General features: G+C 45.7%; 1 protein-coding gene across 4 annotated transcripts in view; it reads left to right on the top strand.

Moving 5' to 3' along the window:
• The first annotated feature begins 518 nt into the window (after positions 1 to 518).
• The window catches only part of DAAM2 (dishevelled associated activator of morphogenesis 2), a 110469-nt gene continuing 88808 nt past the window's right edge, over positions 519 to 22179 (top strand). For 2 of the 4 annotated variants that reach the window (XM_037146198.2, XM_037146194.2), the window contains exon 1: positions 519 to 618. The gene's annotated coding sequence lies outside the window, so the exon portion shown is untranslated. Of the gene's footprint in view, positions 619 to 1029; positions 1314 to 22179 lie in introns of those variants that run through there. The other 2 variants (XM_037146195.2, XM_037146196.2) reach the window with 2 other exon arrangements.

Raw genomic sequence — 22179 nt, 5'->3', positions numbered from 1 at the left:
TGTGGACTAGGGCTTCTAATTAGCTGTTCTGTTCTGCCTGATTTATCTCCTCTCTTGCCCTAGCACCTTCGTGGGGCTTACTGTCCTACAACGAGGTCCTTTGAGGATGGAGAGAGCATTCCCTACACACCTGAACCTGCCGCCGGCTCAGACCAGGTCTTTGCGCCTGATGTCCCCAAGAGGAGCGAGGAGAAACCTACTGCGCAGGTCGCCGCTGTTGCCTCCTTGACCTTTTTACGTGTTTCCAAAACAGAGGGAGCCCTGAGAAGGCTCCTTGCCAAAGTAGGAAACAGCTACCCTCATTGTCTGCCTCGCCCCTGCCGGCTGCCCTCTCCCTTCCTCCCTCCCCTCCTTTCTGCCTGAAAGTGTGAAAATTACAAATCCCAAGGAACTGCAATCAGAACTCTACCTAGGGAAAATTCAGAGTATCCTGGCCATAAATATCCCGCTCCGAGACGCCTGACGTCAGAGCTGGGCGGGCGGGGGAGCGAGGCCAGCCGGGAGGGGCGGCGGCGGTGGTTTCTCTGAATGCAGCGGAGTCCGGCGAGAGACGCGGAGCGCGGCCGCGAGCGCGCGGTTCGGGCAGCGGGGAGCGGCGCCCGCCATGGGGGCCTCGGAGTAAGTGGGGCCGCCCGGCCTGCTGGGTTTCGCGTCTGTCCGTGGGCTGGGGTTCGGGCTGAGGGAGCTTTCTGCCAGCAATGCTCCACTTTTCTCCCCCTACTTTATCTACTGTGTTTAAAGCGGATTGGAAAGGCAAAGGCTCCACAGGCTGCCTGTTTTGTTTCTCCAAAGTGTTTGCAGGAGCCACGGGTCCCTGAGTGGGCTCCCAGGGCCTGCGTGCGCGTCTGTGCGTGTGTGTGTGTGGAGTGTCTGTCGGTATGAGCACATCTGGACACAGGAAATGTCTTTGGAAAACTTTAAAAATGTTTTTTCGTGGCTTTGAAATCTGATTCCTCGTTGTCACAAGTGGACAAACATAGCCAGTACCCCCCATACTGACAACTTTTCTGGCGGTGTCTTGTCCTGGTTCAGTTTGTGCCTTCATGCGGATGATTTAACTCTTCACAAGCCCAGCTCCCACTTGCAAGCCTGGCCCCTGGCCAGCAGGCAGGGGAGGGGAAGCCGAGGTTCTTGCTCTCAGGAGCAGTGGGCACTGGGACTTTGAGCAAAGAAAGGATCATCTGAGGAAAGGAGTCCTGACTCTGGGTACCTTAGCACCTGTGGCCGCTGCAGAACCTCCTGCCTTGGCCCTGACATCACCGGGCCTTGGGACTTTGACTTAACTGGGAAGGAGGGACCTGGTCAGGAGGCAGGTAATCTAAGGAAGATGGGAAGAGGAGGAGTGGTGGTGGCGGCGGGGACACTGGGGCTCTGTGTCCAGTCCTGCCCCAGGAGTGGGATGAATGTGTCTGCCACATGTGCCCACGGCGGGGGACATGCCGGATTCTCTGGAAGCACCGCGGTGCCCCAAACAAGATGCAAGCTCATAACATAAAGAGACATGTCTGAGCTGTGGTGTGGAGGAAGGGGGGTGGTGGGGGAGAGGGAGAGAGATTTTTATCAAAATTGAACACAGATTGCTGAGGTCTGGGCTTGATTTAACTCTTCTCTCTCTGCTCTGGCCACTTTTGCACAGTTTTGTGGAGGATTTGCAGAGTTCCCGGGAAGGTGGGAAGGAAAATCATGCCTCTCTAGGAAGAGGCCTGGGAGGTTTTCCTTGAAGCCGACTTGGGAATGAAAGCAACTTCCCATCTTTGAAAAGTTTAAAGTCTCAAGTTTTTTGCCCCCCACCCCCACCCCTGCCCCATCTGAGTTTGGTGTCAGTTTCTTGGATTTCTCTGAAAAGGCCGGTTGATGGAGGAAATGGATTTTCCCTAGGACGAAGAGGGGCAATTGTGTTCTCCTGAGAGTGGGAGGAGAGGGGGCGCGGGCTCCGTGGACCCGGCAGCCCTGGATTGCCCAATGCATGGCGCTGGATGTCAATAGCTGGGTTCAACAAACCAGTGACCACAAAGAGAGCCCTTTCAGCTTTGCCCTAGCCTGGTCTCTGGTTTTGTATTTTGCAATAGAGCCAACCTACAATGTTTGGATGGGAGGAACATTACTGGACTCTCCCTGTGCCCTAGAAAAATGAGAGAATGCAGGGACAGAGAGGAAATTCGGACCCACAGGAAGTTGGAGATTTGGGAAGGATTTTAGAAATTATACAAATTGACCCCTAGGGAAACACTATAATAGACTGAGCAGACAGCAATGTCAAAAATAGACTTGTTTAACCTTAGGAGTGCATCTTCAACCTAAGTGTGATGAAGAAGGAAATAAGTCACTCTGAGGGCAGTGTAAAATAGTGTGTAAATGGGGTAGCGGGGTTCCCGTGAGATGAACATGCAGATGCATGCTTGCACATCTGTGACTTTGTGGCGATGGTTGTGGCCTTCAGGCATGGACACATAGACAGCCCATTTCTCGTCTGTGCTAGAAGCTGAATTCCTTTCTTAAAAACAAAATAAAAACCAAAAAAAACAACTGTGCTATTATGTCTTGCTGCCTGGTAAGTTGCATGCTCTGGTGCATAACTCCTAGCTGCGTTTTCAGAGCTTTTCCTCTAGCTCCTGCGATGCTGAGGGAATACTCGTGCCCCCCTCAGGTTGAAAAGAGGAGAGAAACTCCCCCTGGTCGCTAGAACTGAGGAGAGAGTCAGGCGTTCAGGAAAGGGGGAGGATGTGAGGGCAGAACCAGTATGAAGGCCTGTAAATGGTTTTTCTTTGGGGAAGTGTGGGTGAGGTTGAGACTACTGCTTTCTGTGAGAACTTGCTTTCTCCCCAACCTCTTGCCCCCAATGATTTGGGCACTAAACAAGTGAAACACTCCCCCTCTCTGAAGAGTGTTGGGCCCAGGGTAGAGAGGGCAAGCCTAAGTGCCCATTGTCAGGAGGGTGCAAAGATCACCAATGAGGCAGAAGCTTGCTTCTTTGATTTCAGCAGAGCTAATGGAAGGACCAATTTTGAATGTTCCCACTCATTCACACTATTTACAAAAAGAACACTGAACATCCAGGGACAGAGGGGTCCATTGCAGGTGGACGCCCAGAGACACCCTTGTAGCAGCACATCCGGGGGAGACCTGGGCTTTTAGTCTCTCATCATGTGGGTTTCTCCAGATGGTCAGTAGAATCCTGACCCCTCTGGGCTTGCTCTGGGATACATTTCACCAACTTGAGACCTGGACAAATTCCTAGACCATCGACACTTGGGCTGATAGTAAAGCCTTCTCAGTGTCCCTTTTATCAGCTCAATATCTGGCCAGCTCTTCAATCCTCTCTGAGATGAGAATGCTTAGGATGCATTCATTCTCAGGCTCTCCTGAAGGTCCAAAGGGCAAACACACCTGGCAGAAAAACAACTTGGACTTTGGCTTTGGCTTTGATAGCAGATGACCCTCTGGATCCCTGTGGCCAGAGTGTCTATGTTCAAGGATATTGTGTCCTTTAGGTCTGGAGTACAAATGTAGCCTGGTGCAAGAATAGAACGCAGGCTTCTGAGCACTGCCTGGGAGAGGATTGGTCACCGGGGAGACCTTACTTATTCCTGTGAGCTTGAGCATCCTCATCTGTGAAACCATACTGAGGATAATATTTACCACACAAGGTTATTACAAAAATGATATTAATGCAAAAGAACAAAAACAGAGTTAGCAATGTTGTAGTCCTTTAATAAAGGGGCTGTCATAATTTTATTTTGCAGTTTTCAGCCATTGAGCCTGTTTGTTTAGATAGGACCTCCCACCCCAATCTGGCTACAAGTTTTCCATTATTGAAGGCAGTGGGGTGGAGTTTCCAGGGCTCAGGTCACACCTTTACTTGTTCTTTCTGGAAAAGGTGGCTGATAGGAATTATCCATGAGCATGCCTGACTCGTTACCCTGAGGGGTGGGAGGAGGCACCAGGCATCCTGGATATCTGTCCTGGAATGAACTCCTGTGTGAGCTCTCTCCAGAGGCCGCAGGGCAGCAGAGCAGCAGAGCGGATGTTCGTGGATGGTGGGGGTGGGGAGGTGGCAAGGTGGAGGTGGGGCAGCAAGGTCAAGAACCATTTTTTTTTACTTTTAACCTTTTTCTTTTTGCTTTTCTAATTTTATTTTGAATGAAAGTTTACCTTCAATATTATTTTGTATTAGTTTCATCTATACAGCATAGTGGTATACTTTACAAAATGTTCCTTCCAAATAAATCAGCAGCAGATTAGAGGAAGCAGAAGATGGAATCAGTGATTTAGAAGACAAGATAGTGGAAAATGCAATCAGTGCAGTGAAAAGAAAAAAAGAATTTAAGAAAATGAGATGGAAGGACCAGCTGAGTCTTGAAGATTAAGTCCGAGGTCAGGTTTGTTAGGCAAACTGCACTTCCAGGAGCCAAGGTCAGAGTAAGGGGAGACTATCCTGGGTTGTAAAGAATGGAAGCTTTAGGCATCGGTAAACTTCCCTAGTGGGTATGGGACAGGGGAGTGTCTAGTCCAAAAACAGACAGAGCGTCTGATGCTGGAGAAAGCAGCTGCAGGTTCTCTTGGCCCATCTCAGAGCTTCTAAGTTATCCTTCAAGTTGACATTTAAAACTTTAAGGATCACATTTGTTTCTGTTTTGCTCAAGCACTCTCTTTAACGATGGCCTGGGATGACTTTTCAGCTTTTAAGAGGCTCAGCCACTGGCCAGCATCTCTTGAGATGGCCCAGATTGGGGATCAGTGAATTCCTCAACCCTGGCAATATCTATTTCTCCAACTCTCTCCTCACATTTTTGGGGTTTTTTGGTTGTTGTTGTTTCATTATGAGATTTTAAAACTGCACCATCAAGAAGCTGTTTAGGGAGGAAATGCCTTTTGTTTTTTGGACGTGTGTATCATGCTCATGCTGTGCAAGGCTTTTCAGACTGTGGGTATTAGCAGGTGTTGTGGGATTCTTCCTGGGGCTACCCCTCCAAAAAAAGGAAAAAGAAAAGAAAAGAAGAAACCTGGGAAAAATAAACTTTAGGCAGTTTATTTCTGGCCAGAGTGGTGCTAAATGACATGTAGGATGCCTTCTGGTTCCATGGAGAAAGCTTCAGAACCAAGTACCCAGGTGTGAGTTCTGGCCCCAGGAGGTCACAAGCTGTTCAACCTCTCTGATTCTTCTTCATCTGCTAAATGAGAACAATAACTATTCTCACATCCCAGAGTTGTTTTGAAGACAAAATGAGATAATACATGAGAAAGACCCAGCAAACTGCTTGGTGCTCTGGAAAATGTTCATGCCTTTTTCCCTCTCTAGAGCTAAGCTCATGAAAGTACATGTGTTTGGATATTTGCCCATGAGTGAAAATAAATAAATTGCTCTTCAAGGCTTAACATCAGTGCTCAAAGGTCAGTTACCTCAGTCTGGAAATGGACTTTCATACAAAACCGGGGCACAGGTGAGCACTCCCCAGGCCCATGAAGCCTCATGTGACACCCTGTGGAATAACGGAAAGGCCACCAGCTCACTCACCAATGAACCTGGGCTCTTAGTGAGCTGTCTCCATTCAGTTTGTTTTAGAAATTTCAAACACTGCCTTGGCTCAAAGAGTCAGAGTCAAAAATGGGAAGAGAAATCACTGAGTTAGTACCTAACATTGAAACCTAATAACAATGGCAGAATGACAACAATACCTTACATTCGTATAACATGCTACTGTTGGAAAAGCACATGGCCTCACTTCATCATCTTAACAACCTTATGAGATGGTGTTATTCACATTTTATGGTTTTTACTCTGTGGGCTAAAAGACTTACACTAATTTACAAAGTAGGTTAAGTGGAAGTAACAGGAAGCGAAGGTGGATCCAAGCAGTGGGTTGCAACCCTGGCTGCAGTTAGAATCAGCTGGGGAGCTTATAAAAGTATCAGTACCTGGGCTCACCCCAGACCAGTGAAATTAGGATCTCTGGGAAGTAGGGTCCAGCCATTGAGAATTCTACAAGCTCCCAGGTGATCTGAAGTCTAAGTTGAGAGCCATGGATCTGAGGGAAGAGTGAAGAATACTATATCAAGGTTAGGACTCAGGGTATCAGGTATAGGTAAGACAAATAGTCAGGACTTTGCTAGGAGTTAAGTAAGATCCATAGGGGTAGGGACTTGCATAGTTCTTCCTGTATTCTCAGAACCTAGAATAGTGTTAGGCACAAGGTAGATACTCAATAAACACTGGCTTAATGAGTGAATAGACACATTGCTATAGATTAGGAGCCAATGATCTCAACAGTCAAATCCAACCTGTCACCTTGTTATATAAATAAAGTTTTATTGGAACACAGCCATGTCATTTGTTTGTTTTGCCAAGGGCTGCTTTCACACTAATAGCACCTGGTTGAATGTTGTAATAAAGACTGTATAGTTCACAGTGCTCAAAATATTTATTGTCTGGCCCTTTAACAGAAAAAGTTTGGTAGCTTCTGCCCTAGATCTCAGGCAGGAATGGAACAAGTATACCTTGGCAAGAGTCACTACAAGCACGATGGTCAAGAATATGGGTCCTAGAATTCCACAAACCTGTGTTTGAATCCTGGCTCTGCCACTTACCTGTTGTAAGACTTTGCATATTATTTTACCTCTCTGAGTCTCAGTTTCCTCATCTGAAAACAGGGATGATAATGAATAATATCTCCCTCTCAGGGCGGTGGTGAGAATTGGTAGCCCTTGACCAAGAGAGAGTAATCACTCAGCAACTGTTAGCTTTTACTCTCGTGGTTGTTGCTGCAGTTACTTGCAGTTAACCAAGTAGGACAAAAACGAACTAGATTGAAGTCAAAATCTAAATCCAGTGTCATGGACAGAATAAGGGGAAAATCATCAGTCTGTAAGCTGGCGTGATGAAGAAAAACCCATGTGAGGTTTCTGAGGTGAAGGATGTCCTCCAAGACAACATAGATCAGGCCCCCGATGTGTGAGCGAGCTTCTCCCTTACAGCTCATTGCTTTGTCAACCAGCGATCCTGTCACTCCTCAAGGGTTAGCTTAGATTTTATTATAATGAATCTAGTCACAAGCATGCTGCACCTCTATACCCTTGTTCATAGTTCTGTCTACCTGAGAGACCCCTCCTGACCTTTATCTTCCTGGTCTACTTTTCCTGGCAGGCTTACTCAGGTGTCCCCTTCCCTCTCAAACTCCCTTTGTAAGGCTCCCCACTCCCCAGTCACTCTTTTCTTATCACTCCCATGAACTTGACATACAGCTCTGTCATAACACTCAACACACTGCATTACAGTTTCCACCTTGCTTTCTACATGTTTGGAGCTCACAAAAGTCTAATTACATTGTTGAGCCCACACCTGATAGCCAAGTAGTGTCAGTTAACCCTTGATTCAATGCAATGCTATCTGAGTTAACTCTCTAGGAAAGAGTAGTACTTGCCCAGGTGCTGATGGTATTGCAAGAGAGAATTCCCATAGCCAACCAGATCCAGAAGAGCCACCCAGTTTAAAGACATATGTGGGCCCTTTGCATCCTCATCCTTCCACTCTATGGTGGCTCCTTCCCTCTAGGACAACCCTCGTAGGATGGAAGATGCTTCAAACCAAGTGTTTGGCAACTGATGTGCTAAAAGTTGGGTTCTGGCCTCTCTGGGCTTTTGTGTATATGTGCCAGGGTAATGGGGAGTTAGCTTCCTATGGTCCTCTTTCATTAGCACAGTAATAGGGAGAAGCATGGTCATGGATAATAGCAAATAGCCTGTAATTCACAGCTGTGCCATTTGACTACAGAATGGATTGCATACTTTTTCTAGATTTTAGTGGCAGATTTTTTTGGTGGTGGATATACATTGTATATAGAATAATAGTAAAGTGAAGTCTCTTCTAAGGGTGGAGGTACAGAAAAATGTTGGCCTTGATTTACATATTCCTCCCCTTTTTAAAAATCCTCACCCAAGGCCATGCTTATTCATTTTAGAGAGGGGGGAAGGGAGAGAGAAAGAGAAAGGAAAGGAAGCATCCATGGAGAGACATCAGTGGGTTGCCTCTCCTGCCTGCCCCGCCTGGTGACCAAACCTGCAACCTAGGCATGTGCCCTGACAGGGGATCAAATCTGCAACCTTTCGATATACAGGATGACACTTCAGCCAACTGAGCCACACCAACTAGGGCAATTCAATATACCTTTTGTTCAACCCTAAAGGGGCAATTAGGAACTGACTCCTAAGAGGGGAGTTATTTGGAGAGAGAATGAAATAATATGTTTATATGTCTCCATTATGTATTTGGTGCTATGCCAATCATCCAATAATATGTATTCTTTATTTGATTTTTCCAAATTATGAAAGTAATTTCTTCTTGTTTAAACATGTGAATCAATATTGTTCAGAGATACAAAAAAAAAACCAAGTGGAAAATGAAAACATCTCAATCCCCATCCACACCCTGGTAATTAATATAAATAACCTACAATGATTTTCTTCCATATCTTTTCCTTTGTTCGTCAAATACCTACATGTGTGGGTGCAGGTAGAGCAGGATCCTGTTTGTGTTTGTTTTTCACTGAAATTGAATCTAACTGTACATACTTTTCTTCCCCTTGACCATATGTCAGGGTCATCCCTACAATGGCTCAATCTCTTTTGTTCTGATTTCTTTATACCTACACACGGCTGTGTATATTTGAGATCATGCCACTCTGGCAGAGATGTTTATTTTTCCGTCCTCCATCAGATTTTAAATGTGGTTTCATCCTGGCTGATCACCAGCTTGAGTCCCTGAGTCTGACATACCAAGCATCCTTTGCCCGGGGAGGCCTTGCTTTGTCACTCAGGCTGAGTGAATGGTGTCCCAGGCCCGCTGACCATCATGGGGTATGACTGGCTACATGTTGTTTGTGGTCCTCATTTGTCCCCAAGGGAAGCTACTGACCATCAGGTCCTATGGCTCCCCCCACCCCCTCTCATCAGATTTAGCCTTCCCTCCTTGGGTCTCCTAATCACTGACAAACCTGGAAATGCAGCATGAAACATCAGAGACTATACATTATGTTAGAGAACACTTCTGGTGGAGCAAATTGGGCAGTGTGGTATAATGGGCAGGTGTGTGGACTCTATGCTCTGATTGCCTAGGAACCCAAATTTTCCATAGTGGACACTGGGCTATGCCACTGAGACCCCTGTTCAGGCAGTGCTACCAGTGGGCGGCCCTCTCTGAAATTGCCTCAGCTCAGGAGTTGCCTTGCCCATAGCCATCCCTCCCCCCACACTCCCCTCCTGGGTCACCTACACCCAGTGATGGGTGAGAGTGGTGAAGGCCTGGCCCATTGGTCCCCATATGGGAAAATTCTAAAGGGCCTCCCAGTTCCAGGGCTCCCCATGGGGTTGGCAGAGGCCATCACTGAAATGGAACCGAACGCAGCTGCACTTCTCCCTCTACCCAGTGCTGCCTCCCACCATCCCCTCTCCCCTGGGTGGTGGGTTCCAAGAGCCCTTCCTAACCCCCTGCCTGCTCCAGACATTGTACTATTTTATATAAAGTTGTTTTGGAGGTGTTCATTATTGGTGGCCCTGTTAAAATATGTAAAAGTGTATCTTTTTTCTCATGCTCTATTTTGTTTTTTCTAGGTGAGACCCAATGGATTTCTGTACAAAGAGGGTTGTATCATAAATGGGCAGACTGAGCACAGGTGTTGATTATGGACAAATTTGCATGTGCCCCTGCCCCTGTCCCCACTCCTCATGCTAGGCAGAGGGTGTGTGCATTTCTGGGTAGAAGCACAACCAGATGGCTTTGTTGCCATTCTGGAGACAGGGGACTGGACAAGTTGACCTTTAGGACTTTCTACCTTACTGGTGTATCTGTAACATAAAGGGGGTGGTCTCAGAGGACCCTGCTGGCCCCCTGGGAGCTTCCTTCCTGTCTGCACAGGTATCCACATTATTCTTGCACGGGTCTCTGCCAGATCTGATTTGTCTTTGTGGGTGTTTTTTTCTTACTCATTTGTCCCAAGCACCGCTGTCTTTGGCTCTGTGGATGAAACATTCCACCCTTTGGGTTAAGTACATTGATAGCCTTTCCCAAGTGCCAAAGCAAAGTTTGCCTGCATGATGGATGCTCGTTGTGCCAGACTTGGGGACCTAGGCTCACAGTTCAGCGTTGACCACAATCATGGGGGTGAGTTTCAACACTCCCCCCCCTTACTTCCTCTGAGATGCCACAGCCCCCAGCCTCAAGGTCCCCTGACTAGGTATCCAGGAAAGGGTGATGCCAGGTCAGTAGGGAGAGCCATCAATATTTCCACAGTGCCAAAGGCAGCTTTGAAGTGAGTTTGAAGCAAATTCAGGGTTTCCATGGCCTGTGGGTAGTAGAAGGGCCAAGTCATTTTAACTCTTCTCTTCTTTTTGAATCTCTATCAGTTGGGCTGGCAGCTACCCAGAGGTAGAGTTAGGAACCTCCCCTGCCTTTCCAAGGCACATTGTTGTGATTTACCCTTGTCCTGAACAGAGATATGCTATTGAAGTCTGTGGCTGCCTAAATGGAAGCTGGGGCTGACAGCTGAGAAGCAAGCCCAATTTCTGAATATAGGACTGTGGTTCAGAGCACAGGCCCTGGGTTCAGAGTCTGGCTCCACTTATTGCTAGTTGGGTGACCTTGCATGAGTTGCTTCATGTCTCTATGCCTTAGGATCCTCATCTGCAAAATGGGTCATTATGAAGATCAAGTTGATAACCTGACTTGATAAAAAGGGAAAAAAAGTACTTGAAACCATGGCTGGCACCTAGTACGCACTAAGGAATGGTAGTGATGATGATGGAGGCGGTGGAGTAGAGGATGGAGATGATGATGGAGAGCAGGGACTAAGTCTCATTAGCTCTGTTTCCCTAAGATTCCGCACAGTTCCTGACACAGAGTGGGGATAAATTGACATTAATCAAATCAACTATCTCATGGCTTTTTGCTAAGTGTCTATTGCCTACTTAGTCTGCTCAACTCCCTACCAAAAAATATATGTTCTCCATTTAACATTTTATTTTAACTTTTTATTGAAGTTTTTACATGATTCAGAAAAATACACAGTTTGTAAGTATATAGTTCAATGGATTTTCACTAACTGAACACATCTGTATAACCAGTATCTGGATCAAGAAACAGAACATTCCAAAGTCCCTCACTTCCCCTGCCCAGAGAAGCCCCTCATGTGTCTCTGGCTACTACCCTCCCATGAACTTGAAACACTAACTCCATAGATTAGTTTTGCCTATTCTTGAACTTCACATAAATGGAATCATACAGTATGTATTTGTTTGTGTCTGGTTTGTTCTGCTTATTGTTGTGTAGAACATTTATTCTCATGGTTGTGTAGTATTCCATTATGTGACTATACACACTTTATTTATTTACCCTTCTGTGGATGGGTATTTCGGTGGTTATGCACTGTCTTGCTATGAGCACTTGTGCACTTGTCCTTGGGCAAACATTTGGATGTGTTGTGTCAAGTGTACATGGACAGAGAAATGCATGTGTTGAGCTATAGGAGGAGGTACTGAGAAACAGTTTTATGCAGTGGTTGCACCATGTTTTCCATTTTCTGTAAAGATGCAGAAGCAGTTCCAACTTCACAGTGTAGGTGCTCAAGGCCCAGTCATACACTGGTGTTCCCAAGACGTTCATCCCCCCATGCTGTTTGTATCTGAGAGTTCATGTGTTCTAGAAAGCCTTCTGGGGTAGGTGTGTCCTGAATACCAGATACTGTGCTAAATCCTCACAACCATAGGGATGGGTATTATCATCTACAGATGAGGGAACGGAGGCTCAGAGAGGTTGAGTGACTTGCCTAACATCATACACGAAGAAACTTTTGGAGTCAGAATATAAAAGATATGCTTGAATTTAAAGCTCCTGCATTTTGGGATCTGCTAGTGAATAGTTTTGGCTTCAGCGCTAACACTGGATAGAAACACAGACACAGATGTGAGTGCTGTTACCCTAGAACCTGTACCAGTCATGGGATGGTGGCTGTGAGGAGATGCTCTGTAAAAACGAGCAACTCAGTGACCTTGAGAAGCCAAATTGTTTTCCTGCCCTGGGGCTGTTGGAGAGACTCATAAATTTCCTGGAAGGCAAGGGTGACCATATAATTTACTGTCTAAACCAGGACTCTTTCAAGAGTGAAAGGGGCACTAACTGGACTGGACACTGGGGAAGCAGCCATGACTTGGCACTGTCCCAGGGAAACTGGGACACACACTCAACCCCTGCAAGTCTGAGTGGGCATCACTCTCCTGGTCAGTGGGGCCATCCAGGTTCTTTTTAACTCTTTCACAGCACTGTCTGTCAGGGATTTGCCCTGATGTGATGTACTTCTAGTCTACTTTATGTTAAAACAGGGTCTGGCTTTCTTCTTCTCTCCAAAGCATTCCCCACTCAGATGTGGCCCTGACCAGGTGAGCTTCCTTTCACAGATCCAGTTACCACTGACATGCACATGGGAGCAGAGGAGAAGCCCCGAGAAGGCTAGGGCTGTGTCTTATGCTCTGGGATATTGACAGCACCTGTCCAGGTGGCAGGCACAGAGTTCGCAGTCAGGGAATACTTTTTGACTGTATATATCATTCATCCATTCATACTTCATAGAGCAAGCTTAGTTAGATTCTTTCCTTTCTCTTTTTTGACCTGACTCCCATTCCACTGGCCCAGAGATAGCAGTCAGTTGTGTGTATAAGTGGGTCTACTGGTAAAGGGCCAAGAAGAAAAGGGATTAATTTAAAGATATCTTATCATGGGATTTGGCGTCAGGATCTAGGTTGAAATTTCAGCCATCCCCTAATTAGCTGAGCTTCTTTAGATAAGCGATTTAGCGATTTAGCACGTCTGAGGAGCTATGTGCCTCCATGATGCAGGGCGTATAAAAGTGCTTGTTACACTGTGAAGTGTTGTGTAACTCTTAGTCATTAATGGTTGCAGTAGTGCAACAACTATCTGAGAAGCACTGGTGTAAAGGCTGAGGGTTTCCTGGGGGATGAATTCTGGTGAGCAAAATTTACTCCCCCTCTGGGGCCTCCATTCTCTTAAAGTGAGGCTTACCGTGCATGTGTGACAAGCCCATGTGACTGGGAGCTTTTATTAATAAATAAGGAAGGAATCAGCAGATTCTTCAAGGCCTTAGAGATTTGATGCTGGTGTATCAAAGATATGGATGCAAAGGCTAATTAATCCCTCATCAAGCCCACAGTGGCATTTTCATCAGAACAATAGCAAGAAGCATTTAAGGGCTTGTGTGTGTCCAGCAGTAGCTTTGGTGTAGCATAGTGGCTTCTAGTTTAGATTCTGGGGTCAGACTGGCTGGCATCCAAATTCAAATATGGGGTTGGCCAAAAAATTTGTTTAGTTTTTTTCTGAATGATGACTCTAGTGCTGCTTAGTTGTCTTTGACTTTATTTGAAACAATTTTGTTAGACTGTATTGTGAAAACTGTTATATCAGCATGCATTTAAAAAACCTTATCAAAATTGGTGAATTATTGTGCACCCATTTTAACATCAAAGATGGAAGAAGATAATGCAACATTTTCAGTGTATTATGCTTTATTTTTTCAAGAAAGGTAAAAATGTGACTGAAATGCAAAAAATAGTTTTGCAGTAGGTGGAGAAGGTGCTGTTACTGATCGAATGTGTCAAAAGTGTTTTGTGAAGTTTCTCAGTACTATTGACATTTTGGCCAAATAATTCTTTGCTGTGGGGCTGTCTTATGCACTGGAAGATGTTTAGCAGCACCCCTGGCCTTTACCCACTAGAGGCCAATAGTGGAGACAGCCAACATACTAAAAAAATCAATAATAATTTGGATATCACTTTATTGATATCCAAATCAATAAAGTTATTGGTGAAAATGAAAAATGTATCTTTTATTTTATGGAAAAACTAAATGGACTTTTTGGCCAACCCAGTGCCACCAGAATTTTAGTCTTGGGCAAGTATTTATTCTCCTTGAGGCTCAGTTTTTTCATTTGTAATAGTACCTATTCCCAAACGAGGGCGAAACTCATACTTGAAAAGTAGTTGGAACAGTGTCTGGAACATGGAATATATTCAGTAAGTCTTAACCATTATTATTACTTGCCAAGCAATGTGCTTTTCACTGGAACATTAGTACTGTGTGGTCTGATGCAATGCACAGTGAGAGGACAGACCATTTTGAGGTGGGGGAAGTCAGGGAAGGCTTCATGGAAAAGAATTGCCCCTGGTACATTTCAGACTTCTTTTATAACATGAGCAAAAGGGTTTGTCCATTTCTATGATTACTTTGTCTTAAAGCTCAGAAAAGAAGATTTAGTATGGAAGAAATTCCTTTCCTTAAGAAACAAAAGTCGAACGCTCCCTGGAGCTTTGAAATTGAATGAGGTGTGGTCTCTGCCCTTATGCATTTCCAAACTAGTTCATCCATCCTCTGTGGGAACACGAAGATGAGTCCTCAAAGTGCTAGCAGTGTTGTTGAGGAAGGATCTAGAAGTGAGGAACGCTATTCCATGGAGACGCTCGAAGCTGAGAAATCTGGATTCCATTTGAGAACGTTTGGGAAATGTTGGGAATTGATGGAGTTCCAGGTTTCCGTTGTTATCAGATGAGTGCTTTCACCTGTTGGGATGGTGCATGCATGGTGCTCACTGCAGAAGAACAGACAGATGGCTTCTCTGGTTCCTTCAGTCCCTTTGTGACATCCACACAGTTGTGTGTGAAGGACACAAAGAAGATATTCAGAACTTTTCCTAGACAGTGTTGACAAAATGTAGTAAAATGTACATTGTCCTGCCACATTGTCCAGGGATGGTTGGACTTCATGCTTCCTGTGCATGTTTTATCTCTAATGTTATGATTCATCTTACAGCTCCATATCTCAAAGCCAGGATGCAAAAGGAAGTCTTCCACTGCCTCCATCCCCTTTCCTTTTTCCAGCAAAGGGGTGATAAGATGTACAACTTGTTCAAACTTGTATAAGTTAAAAGAATTTTTTTGGCTTTTCAAAGCATGAAAATGTATTTTTAACAGTAAAATAATGCTATAGAATAATAAACCTACAAAAAGATGTTCGACCTTACTTGGAATCAGGGGAGTACCATATATTGAAGTCACAGGGAGATACCACTTAACCACACTCACCAGAATGGCCAAAAACTTCTACTCATCACACTGGATGTAGTGCCAAAGATAATTCCCACTCATTAATGGTGAGAATTAAATTGGTTCAAACACTTTGGAGAGCAGTTTGGTACTAATAAAACTAAAGGTACACTTGCCATATAGTCCAGCAATTTCACTCCCAGGTAACCTGTCTAAAGAAACTCTAAAACATGTGAGAAGGGGATATGTTCAAGAATATTCATTATATTATAGAGTGATTTTATATATTCATATACAGTGAATTTAAGAGCTAGAAAGCAACTCAAGTATCTGTCATCAACCAGGAGCCTGGTTAAATAATTTGATATTTGCAAAGAGTGGAATACTATGCAATACAGTACACAAAATGACTAGACTGTACTAGTGAGGTATTGTTACAGAACAGACCTAGGGTGGGGGGGACAAAATACTATTACCAAATGAACCCCCCTCTCCCAGGGCCCTCTGTATTAGGTTTGCCTTGCCTGCTGCCAGGGAATTATGGCTCTAAATGCCAGAGTTTGGTGAAAAAGAAAGTAACTATTTATTTAAAAGTTATACAGACTTAGAGTAGTGACTTAATGTCTTCCTTAAAATCCCAAACTCCCTCAAAATACCCACAAACACACACTGTCCTTCCTTCCTCGCTTTACCCAGTCAGGGGTACCATATCTCAAGAAAAGAAAATAGAAGTCTATGGCTCAGGTAGCCCCCGGTTCTTCCCAGTAACCCATGCTCGGCTGGTAGGTCTCCCTGGGTTCTCAGCACCAGCAGCTGTGTCACTGGGATCTCCAGTTCTTAGTCCAGACCCATGTGGCACCTTCTCATGGCCCACCAGCAAGAGTCCTGTCACCCCTTTCCTTCTCACAACGTCTTTCCTGCATTCTTCCAAACTGCTAAAAAAGAGCTCTGCATCACTACTACATTTTGTTTTCCAGCTTCCTAAGCTGTGTGGCAAATGGAGCCCCACAGTTGCATGGTTTCCCCAAAACCTCTTGGTTCCACACAAAATAGCATGGTTCCCCCTTCACGGCTGCCACGTCTGGGTTTAAATCCCAGCATGAATCTTCCTTTGCACCCACAATCAGTTATAGTTGCCAGCATTTCCATATTTTTCCAGCTTTTCTGGGCTGCCATAGTAAGTCCAGGCAGGTGTGGCCCTGAGGCGTGGAGCCAGCCATTTCTAAGCTCCCATGCTGGTGCAGGCACAGGGACCGTAACCAGGGGGAGTTGCCTCCCAGTTACATCCTGGGTGAAGTCATTCCCATCTCCCCTGCTCAAAGCCTGGCCACAGCTACTTATGAAATCAGTCAGAAGTTATAGATATGTTAAATGAGCATTCTTGACATTATTTGCAAAACAACTCTCAATGGCACTGCTCCATGTGTTCCACCCCCCAGGGCAGACTTGTGGGGGTGAGGACATCTATATATGTTTAATATTTCCTGGACACCCTGAGCTCCGGACCCCATTACAAATCCCTCTTTCGAGGTGGTGGTGGGGGATGGACGGAGGGGAACACCCTGGTGGTACCCTGTTACAGTATGATCTCAGAAATAATATTTAGTGGAAAAAGCAAGTTACAGAAGGATACCATTGTCATTAAGTTTAAAATAATATAAAAGAATGTATTTTATTTGCAAATATTTATATATGTAACTAAAGTGTAAAAACATGTTTGCAATAACCATTAAATTCAGAGAGGTGGCTCCCCCTATGGAAGGCAGGCAGGAAGACCCGAGAGAGGTACGCAGGGGCTCCATTTACATCTGTGGTATTTTATTTCGTATGCTCAGTGAGAGATATACAAATGTTTATTATCCATATCTTTAGATAGATAAAATATTTTTAGTTTAAAAAGTTAGCTCTTTAAAGTGGGCACAAACTCCCCATCCATCCCCACTGCCGGCTGGCACATGGGCATGCTGATGGGTGAACACGCAGCTGTTGCTCATTTGCTCCAGGTCCATGGGGGAAATTTCAGGTGGATGTGACCATATTCCATGGTCTACTTGGCCCTATGCCCATGGTAATCACTGTTTTTGAACTAAAAATCTTAGACCTCCGTTTCTCTGATTGGTGGCTTTCTTGGGTTCCTATTTTAATGTGTTGGTGGAGATGCAAAGCAGGGTCATACTAATAGAGGCCAAACAGCAACTTTCTGGCCCATTCTCTATATTGCACATTGCTGGAGCCTTCTCTCATCCCACTTCTTCCTTGGGAATTACTGGAATTTCTCGCTAATTCTGGCAAGTGACCACAGCCATCATCCTGACATCCTTTTGATAAGCACATGGAACCAACAGTCTCAAATATCCCTCACTGCCCTGGGCTGAAAGAATCTCCCTCTGCTATCATAACTGTTGGTTATGAACTGATTTCTATGAAGATCTCTGAGCCTTCTGACTTTAAAACAGCCACCACTCCGTTTCTCTTGCAAGCATCCCCTAAAGTGGGAAAGTACCCACCCTTGGGAATTGCTTCACTTTCTTTTACTTGACAATGAACCCCTGCTGACTTCTCCTCTGGGTGCTTATTAAAATGCAGTCCATTCAGCTCTTTTACGAGCCTTACTCTATTACAGCGTCCTCTCCCTTGGAACCTGGTCCGAGCCCAATGCAAGTGCCACACGCTGGGTTGGCCTTGAGTACCCTGTCCTCTGTTGTGCAGCCTCTGTCCTTGACGGAGCCCCATGAACCTCAAAGCTCAGTTCTGCATCAGTGAGCCCCTTATCTGGATAGCATAGTGCTTGCACTGGGGACTAACTGGGGTGTCTTTCCTCTGTGACTCTTGCTTATTTACATACCATATAACTCACCTTAATTAATAGGAAGAAAAGCATATGAAAGTGTGACTTTGGGGTACAAACCGCAGGTACATGGTCGCTCTGAGAATGTACCTTGTAGTCTGTGGTAGTCAGGCTTTAGGCAGGAACACTTCCAAACAGTTGGCACTTCCAAATGGATTTAACTGATAAGAGTGTAATGAGAGGACTATTTGCAGCGAGATAAGGGACTGGAGAAGTTGGCGAGACACCCAGGGCCAAGCAAGAGCAGGAAGCTGTTTACACTTCTACACCTAAACAGCTGAGGGGAAGAGGGATGGAGTCATCAGAGCCCTGGGCCAGTTTGAGCCAAAGAGGGAGAGGGGGTTTTTGCAGGAGCTGCGGGCCCAGAGGAACAGCCACTGCCTGACCGTGGCTTAGCAGAAGGAATGGGGAATAAACAACCCAAAGTCTCCCCTTCCACACTCCAATCACCTGCTGTTGCTTCTCACTGGTCAAATCCAACTGGAATCCAGAAGCCTAGGAACCTGGGTGATGCATATCAGAAGTCATCCCCCTGGGCAGAAATGTGGCAGAGAAGGGCAGAGGGTGCTGGTGGAAGGGCCCTTGTATATTTCTATGTGCATTTGTCATGCAACTGGAAAGACCAGAGATCAGGAGGAGTCCCCTTTCGTTCAAATTGTAATAGCTTTGGGCAATTGGGCTGTTTGTGGACTGGTTGACTCCAGGAAGCTTAGATGGGTAAGCCAAGAAGGTGGTCTGAGAGGGAAGGGACCTGACATTTATGGTTATGGGTCAGGTGCTTTGCTTTATGTGTTAAGAAGGAAGATATTTTGAATGAGTCTTGGGGATTGGTTATTTAGCATACTCTAAATACTTTGTTGTCCAGAGAATGGATGTGTCTGCCTTAAAGTGATTGAGCATGGTGGTCTCAGGTGGCAGGTTGAGGGCTTGAGACATGATCCGAGCCCACCAAGTGACACCCACAGCATTGGTCTTATGCACTCTGATGGATAAGCCTGCAGAGCTGAGGATGCTGTTAGCTGGAGTTAATCTTCCTGAGTTTTCCTCCTGGCTCCACCTCCATTGCATCATTCCCAGCCCCGGAGGCTCACCTGAGCACTTCTCGCCTTCTGTGAAGGCTGTGATAAATGTCAGAGAGGCAGCCTTGGCTGAGGGCCCTGCACTGTGAAGACGTGGCCTCTAAACACTGTGTGGCACAGTACAGCAAAAGGAGAAAATAACATATCTGAACTCACGAGGATATAGGGCCTGCCCTTGTGAATTCCCAATTGGTCCAATCTATGAATTGGGGGGTACACACAAAAGATACGGGACACCTGCAAAGCAACATATCAAGTGGAAGTTCACAATCAACCAAAGATGTACTTGGTGAAGGAAGGTGGAGGAATGGAGCCACTGAAGTTTGAAAGTGTTGGGGATACAGAGTCCCTGTTCCATCTTGTGGTAGCTGTGTGAGCTTGGATAAACATTTGACATATCTCAATAAATGTTAGGTTCCTCATCTGTAAAATGGGTGAACTAAAGGGATATTTCCCACATTTGCAAGAACTGCATGGGATGATCTGTGTGAAGCACAGCCTCTAGCACATTGTAAATGCTCAGTAAGTGTTGGCTATGATCAATATTATTTTTATTCCTGGAGGCGCGTGATAATCACTGCTGGGAAAGGGGAGTAAGCGCTCCAAAAGTCCAGAAGAGCTGGCACCTTCTTAAGTCTTTTGCCTTAGTTCATTGCCCTTTTCCAGCCTCACAGGCCTCAGTTCTTTGACTCACACTCATGTTCCATTAAGGGTGAATGCCAAGGCTGCTTGTGGACCTGGTCATCGGCTTGGTTCCTTCTAGGTAGGGAGTGATGGTATGTTCAGGAGGAGAGAAATCTGAAGAGGTCATCTAGACTAGCATTTCCCAAGCTGCATTTCATAAAAACCAGGCCCTCACAGCAGCCCTAGGGAAATAGTTTTCTTACTCTCCTGGAGCCACAGTGCTCAGAGAAGAACTGCTGAAAAAATCTGGGTTCACAGTGTTTAAATCAGTATTCTGTCAATTTATTCACATGGTAGAGAAACCTTCCTCGAGGGGCTCTATCAACGAGGGGTCTTTATTTTTCTTACACAACAAGTCCAGCAGATGCAGTTCAGAATGGGCAGAGTAGCACTACAGCACCACCAGGGACCCCTCTGTGTCTCAGCTTCCAGCCTTCCTTAGAATGAGATACAATTTTGCCTTTGTGCTCGTTGCCTTATGGCTACAAGATGGCTGCGTTACCTCTAGCTTCACATCTGCATCCTGAGCGGAGAAAGACAAAGACAAAGCACAGAAAGTAGACATCAGTTGGTTCTGCTCTCTTTAACAAGCTTTTCTGGACAGCCCCTCCAGAACTGGCCAACACTGTGTTAAGCAGAGATGTCAAACTGCAGTGGCATCTAGAGGGAAGCTGAAAAAATGTCATTGAAATTGGACATGTTTCTGCCTCAACCAAATGCAGGGACCTATTAGCATGGAAGAAGGTGAGAAGAGATATTAGATGGGCAGTCCATGGTGTGTCTCATTGATTAACCTTGACTTCTCCCTTTAGCAAGTCAATTCTAAAAGCACCCCTCCACAAAAATAAATAAATAAATAAATAAATAAATAAATAAATAAATAAATAAATAAAAACAAATCAAACAAATCAACAGACCTTTGTAATCAATAGAAAATACAAATTCTAAGCAACAGTGCACTTGGGCTCACAGACCCTGTATAGGAGGTGCTGTTGGTACCCTGTGCAGGTGCTCCAGCTGCTGTGAGTGCTCCATGGAATGGCTGGCACCTGTGCAGGCTGCCCTTGGCTTATTGAATCCCCTTGCCCAGAGGTGCCTGGAGTTATGTCATGCTTGCTCAGCCTGTACATGCAATCCTGTGGTCAACAACTAACTGGGGAAAAGGTAGAAAAGCCCCCCACCTACCCCAAGGCGGGCCATTGTAGCCCTCCTCCAGAGGTCCACATAGACTGGGGAGGGGCCAGAGCTCTCCCAAAGCCACCTTCCTGCTAGATCCTTCCTCTTTCCCTCATCAATTCCTGGCTTCCTCTGAGAGCACAGCCCCAATAAATGACGAGTATACATATCTCTGTCTCAGACCCTGCCTCCAGGGAGCCGAGCTGGAGGTGTTCTGTGTCAAGCAGGGTGCTCTTTACTTCCTTCTAAGGGATTTTGTCTAAAGCCCTTCCCAGTCCTGTTTATGGTCCCTTTGGGGTTTCAACTTGGCCTCAGTATTATGGAGACAGGGACAGCTCTGCATTGCACCCTGGTGATTGCCGTGGGACAGCTTCTTCCCAAGCCCTGTCAGGTATGTTTGAGGAAGCTCAGTGCGAGACACTTAGCAAGTGGAGTCTAGCTCTGGACCTTCTAAGGCAGATATTCTTAGAAACATTGATCTGCATTCTTAAGTCCATGAACCGTTGGAAGGGACTTGTCGTGTGTGTGTGTGTGTGTGTGTGTGTGTGTGTGTGTGTGTGTGAGAGAGAGAGAGAGAGAGAGAGAGAGAGATTTTCCATCTTGTGGCCATGGCAGCTGGGTATTTATAGCTGGATCTACAGGGCCATTCTCACGTGGTTGAAGAAAATGAAAACCTCATGTGGATTTTGTTTTGTTTCCCCCCCTGCCTTGGCCATTGCAGACTCTCCAGTTCTTAAACTCTTGTTGTTGTAACTAGAGCCGCTGTGAGCATCGCTGTGATGGTGAGGTTATGTAAATTTACTATTTCGGGAGAAAGGGCCTGTTCTCCTTCAGCCAGGCCACAGGGTCTGTGAGGGGACTTTGAGGAGAGCTTGTGGGTGACACTAAGTGGCAGCCTCACCCATCACCACTCTTCAGAAAGTGGTGGATTAACCCTGTGGAATGTGGATTCCTTAGATCACCTCATGATTCCTCTACATATATGAGTTCCTTTGAAAGAAAACTATTTTCTTTCCCCCTTGTTTTTCTGTGTTCTTAAGTCTTTTCTGTCTGTGTTTTCCTTCTCAGTTAGACTGAGAACACCCTGGGGGCCTGGTCTGTTTGCCCAGGTTACTGGAGCTCTTGGCAGGGGGTATGTGGGGAGGTGGGTGTGGGGGCAGTAACTCAGGTCCCTGGTTTTTCCAGGACGGCTTAAGGACTCATGGAATTCTCTAGACAGCGATGCAGTGGTGGTTTGCCTGATCTTTACTGAGAGACTGGTATGCTTCCTGCCCATTTTAAGCTGAGGCGACTGAG

This window comes from Artibeus jamaicensis, unplaced genomic scaffold (assembly GCF_021234435.1).
Source record: "Artibeus jamaicensis isolate MK-2021 breed Jamaican fruit bat unplaced genomic scaffold, CSHL_Jam_final contig_1803, whole genome shotgun sequence".
In the NCBI taxonomy this organism is placed as follows: domain Eukaryota; kingdom Metazoa; phylum Chordata; class Mammalia; order Chiroptera; family Phyllostomidae; genus Artibeus; species Artibeus jamaicensis.
Note: the sequence above shows the minus strand (reverse complement) of the source record. Positions and strands in the feature narration are given on the sequence as shown.